This window comes from Magnolia sinica, chromosome 4, assembly GCF_029962835.1.
Source record: "Magnolia sinica isolate HGM2019 chromosome 4, MsV1, whole genome shotgun sequence".
NCBI classification, from domain to species: domain Eukaryota; kingdom Viridiplantae; phylum Streptophyta; class Magnoliopsida; order Magnoliales; family Magnoliaceae; genus Magnolia; species Magnolia sinica.
In genome coordinates, this window is record NC_080576.1 from 110,493,113 (window position 1) to 110,498,741 (window position 5,629).

The window sequence follows — 5,629 nt, forward strand, 5'->3', positions numbered from 1 at the left end:
AAAAAGAAAAAGATAAGCAAATATCTAGAGTCTTGAATCACCCTCAACCGGATTAATAGTGAAACTTATCCAGGATAAAGTGTTGTTGTGTAATTGGAACACCCTCATCATCCAAGTCGATCCAAACTATCACTATACATTCCTTCGCAGAATCTTAACTGTACAAGTTCGCACACCTACAACCATCACTCCACGATCAACAATAAACCATCTGGATCATCCTTCAACATACCTGGCCCTCCAGATGTCATCAAAAGCTATCCTACCTTGATGTAAACCATCCATCCAACGAACCCAGTAAGTTTCAACGGTGGGAAAATCTCCATCCACCTTTTTGCACCATGAAGCCCATCGAAGTTTTGGATCTATCTAATTTTTACCCATATACTAACATAATCCCTTTATATATATATATATATATATACAGCTCTTCGGGTGGGACCCAACAAAAAGAGACAGGCCACACCTATCATGAAACACCTAAGAAAGAGCTACATTTATGAATAGAAGAGGCGACCAGGAGCAAAAGGCAACCACCATAGCAAGACATGCAAACAGAACAGAAAACAGGGGAGCACTACTTACCCACCCGAGATCTCCTAACAGCTCGCAGACCAACCTTATCTAAAAAGAGGAGACCGCAAACCGCCTCAGGGAAGTTGCCCAGACAGTCGATCACTGAGACGGTCTGGTTGTTACTTCCTTCTCGAGCCATCCAATCAGTCAGACCATTCCCTTCCCTTTGAATGAGCCTAAGCAAGGAGGAGCCCCCCTGTCTCAACTTGTTGATCCCAGAGACCCAATAATTCCAGATCCAGTGGGAGCGGGACTTGCCTGTGAGGAGATCGATTACTAGTTTCGAGTTGGATTCGATCTTGATGTTTTCTAGCCCCTTCTCTAAGCACAAAGTGAGGCCATCGAAGATGGCATGCAGCTCAGCTCTGTTGTTTGTCCTCGTTCCATATCCGGACGAAAAAGCAAAGATGAAGGATCCATTGTCACCCCTACAAATCCCTCCCCCTCCCGATAAGCCCGGATTACCCTTTGCCGAGCCATCGACGTTCAACTTGACCTAACCACTCGTTGGCCTGCTCCATTTGATAATATTGGTCCCAAAATGTTGATGAAGGTAGGCCGGGGAAGGCAATCCCATGCTGATTGGCTCCCGAAGGGGGTGGAGCTTAGGCCTGTCTCCTAAAACTGTTTGGCTCCACCAAATAACACGGGCTATAGAGTTAGAAGCTGACATGGGGCTTTGTCCATGCCTAGCTTCGTTTCTGGATCGCCATAATTCCCAAAGGATGAGGATAGGGAAGATTTGACGGGAAAGGGCTGACGCGCATCCAGCGGCCGACGCTTTACGCCAATGAAACAGTCTACGCTCAATTGAGTGGTGAGAGAGGGGAGAAATATCACATAAGATGTTGAAGTAATGCCATATCCTGTTGGCTTGATGACCGAGGAGAAAGAGGTGTTATAAGGTTTCTTGCGCTGGGACTGTTCTTGTGCCTTCCTCACAACAATTGCATTTTAAGGCAAGGGATACCCCTTTAATCTGAACTCTATCATCTACTGGGGTCACTCCTTGGATTAATCTCCACAGGAAATCGACATCTTGGGGGGAATCGATTTGTGCCAGAGCCAGTTCGACCAAGTAGCAGCCGGCGAAGAGATTCTGTTGATTCTCCAGACAGACTTGATCGTGAAGGAGCCGGAAGGGTCATGAGGCCAGAAACTTTTCGGGCTGTCGTCTGATGTAGCAAAGCCACCCTAGATGATGAAATGAAGGACTTCTTGAGGAAGGAAGGAAGGAACCACTGATGGAGGAAAAGGTCCTGCCGGCCTGAGAAAGTCTTTCACCTGAAGAGAATGCATGGCCTCAGGAATGGGGCTGGCAACCGAATGAAAGAGGGGACCAAGTCCCGTCTAATTAGCATTCCATAAATTAAGCTCCCCTGAACAAACCATTCACTGAACCTTAGAGTCGAGAAATAGGAGGAGGGCCTTGATTTTCTTCCATAGAGGCGAGGCTTTGCTGGGCACCGATCTAGTAGCTTCAATCCCCAAATCCCAAGGATGTTTGGCTCTCATAAGAGACACCTAAGGACCCACCATTTTACCATGCTTGACATCCCATGCCAATTTCAGGCAGAGGGCTGTCATGACTTCTTTCAGACTTCTAACCCCCACCCTGCCTTCCTCACTGGGCTTGGTTATCTTTTTCCATGCGATCCACTGGCATTTCCGATGACCCTCAACCCACCCCCAAAAGAATTGGGCGAAAATGCGGTCTAGATCAACAAGAACCTGGGAAGGGATGTGAGTGGCAGCCATGACATAGAGGGGCGTGGAGCTGAGAACATGCCTGATGAGCGTTAGTTTGCCGGCTTGGGTCAGGTATCTGGCTCGCCAACCACTGACTCTGCTGTTAACTTTATCAATTAGAAACTGAAAGTTAGTCCTTTTCACTCTGCTCCTGGAGAGGGGAACGCCGAGATAATGAACGTCATCATGGGCTCTGCAAATGCTAAGTGCTCAATATTTCTGATTCTGCTGGATGACAATTTGTTAAGGAAACTGCTTTTGTTGTTGTTTATTTTCTGCCCTGAAGCTTCCTGAAAGGACGCGAGAAAATTTTTTACTGTTGAGGGGGCCTCCCGACTTCCATTGAAAAAAATTAAGGTGTCATCGGCAAATAGTAAGTGCGTTAACAGCGAGCAGCCCCGATATTGCTTAAAAGGTTGGCACCAACCTCTGGCGACCAATTGCTTAAAACTTTTGGAGAAAGCCTCAGCCGCAAGGATGAAAAGCGCAGGGGAGATAGAGTCACCTTGCCTCAGGCCTCTAGAAGATTTAAAGAACCCAGACACTTCACCATTGACGAGAACGGAAAACCAGTTGTTGCCCCAGCAAGCTTCCATAACAGCCACCCATCTATCATTGAAGCCGAATCTAAGAAGGACCTTTTTTAAGAATCTCTAGTCCACCCTGTCATAGGCTTTCTCAAGGTCCAACTTGATGATAATATTACCCCCGTGGACCTTCCTATCGATCTCGCACAATGCATCTTGCGCTAAAGCAATGTTTTCTGTGATCGACCTGCCTCGAATGAAGGCACCTTGCTCGCAGGATACTATCATAATCTTATAGTTCAGATGGATGGTGTGGATTTATCACAGATATCTAAGTGTAGGGCCACTTGCCAACGCATCTCAGAATAAAATAAAATAAAAATTTTAGTGCAACGTGCACTGCATGCAACACACGATTACCGTCAAACTGGGATAGTCCCCAGTTCCCTCTCCCTTCCTTACTCTTTCATTGTTCTTCATAGGCAGGACTCACCAAGCAATCCACGCCGCTCACCATCAGCCCATAAAGATTTTAATGGCAAACATTCAACCCCACTATTTCTAGTCTTACAGCCACCTAAATGTCAAATCAGCCTTACCTTTAGAATCATGTAATATTACTATTCGACAAAGCAGATGAATGGAGTAGATTCTTCACAAACATCATGGTCGACCCCACTAAATAAATAAATAAAAACAACCTAGGTACCCAACAAGGTGTACAATGCACGATGCCGAATCTCACACTTTAACTCCACCTCTTATCCATGACAGTGTGGATGCAAGAGATCTGCCTAAGTATGGTAATCATCTTCTTGAATTGCGGAAGCCATAACAACCACAACCAATTGATCTAAACCATTTACCTTTTAGCCTTTCACCCAAACCATACGATGACAAAACAATTCCTACCGTTCATCTCACAAACCCAACTTAATAAATTTGAGCCATCCATCCACAAGTCTCATCCAGACACCGGATGTGGAGTGATGAAATCAGGAAATCACGATGGTCTGAGACAATCCAAATCGTCCATCATTAGAATCTATTTCATCCATCCATTAAACCCCTACCGTTAATTTTCCAACCCTCATGATAACCATCTAACACAAACGTACTCGAGATCCTCTGACCATAACAACCATCCACCCAACCCTTCATTAATCTAGACCGTCCATAGACAGGACCTCTTAGACACATATCAAACGTGTCATGTACGTCTACTTACACTAATTCATGTCACATGTATGCAAAGAATACAAATACCGTATGTTGTAATCATGTTGAAGACTGCAAGGTGTGAATAGATGGAGTGGAGAGTTGTGGTGAGAGAAGAATGTTTTGTATGGCATCACATGTGACGTCAGGGAATGGGAAGTGTTGAGGAAGCTTGGGGTTGAGACGTGAATGGCTCTGAAAAAAAGAAAAAAGAAAAGGAAGGGTAGTGCATACTAAGCAGGAGTCAGGTCCGACCGTGGATCGAGTTCATGTCAAATGCTTCAGGTGCGAGTTCAGGCTGATGCTCTAATAGGTGGGTGATTCTCCTCCATTTCTGAACTTTTTGATTTTATCTATTTTCTTAAATTTATTTATTTATTATTATTATTTTTACATAAGGACTTTAAATTTATATTATCAAATTCATTTTTATATATACCTGATATCTACTTTTCTAAATTTTAGCATTTACTGAATCTAACTAACTTGTAGAGTTAGATTATAATCTAACTTTTATTTATGAAATTAGGTGTTAACATTTAGACCATAAATCTGTGTTAAAGTAATAGATTTAAATTAGTTGGTTTAAAATAATATTAACCAATTTGATTTCTAAATTTTGTGTTTTAAAATAAATAAATAAAAATATATAGGTTGATGTTTCGGTAAATTTTAGGAATTGAATTTTTACAGCATCGGATTTCTGTACATTTTATGTAGAACTTGCATTGGTGTATGGGGATTTGAACATTAAATTGTTTCGCTAATGATTTTGGAATAATTCATGACATACATTCATCTTTATTGATTAAGGAATTGTGGAAAAGGAAAAGAAAAGAAATAAATGATAATGGTATTAGTAAGTAGGGCAATTGTGTCACTTGGGTGAAAGACCCTAAAGCCAGCAATTAGGGCAATCGTATCCATTGGGTGAGAGATTCTAAAGCTACCAAGTAGGAAAATCGTGTCTCTTGGGTGAAAGACCCTAAAACCCATTGGATCCTTCGGGTCTCCTTTGTGTACGGTGTGTGAGTACAATTGTGTACGCCGACATACGTCAAAGGTAGAATTAGAGCAGTAGTCTGACCAGCTAACGTATAAATGGGTCTCTCACCACGAGGTACTGATGTGTGGGCATTAGTGCAACGTGGTCATACACTTAGGTACGATGTTGTGAGATGTGATGTTTATTTAAATTTATTATTGAATTCATGATAGTGTGGCATTCAGTGCATCTTTATGATTCCAACAGTATGTGAAATGTTTCTTGTCCACCTGTCTTCCTTTAAATGGACGACTACGATTTTTCTGAATCGTTGAGTCAACAAAGCCACTTCTTCATCTTTGTTTTCTCTTTCACTTTCAATGTCCTCATTTGTTGTATTCTTTGAAGTTTTGAGGACAGTAGTTTTGGATTTAGGGGTTTGTTTGAAGTGTAGTTCAAATGTTTGCAGGGAACCTACTAGTTCTTCTACTTTCATTTCATTTATGTTTATACACTCTTCAATGGTTGTTATTTTAGGATTGAACCGTTCTAGTAATGATCTTAGTATTTTCCT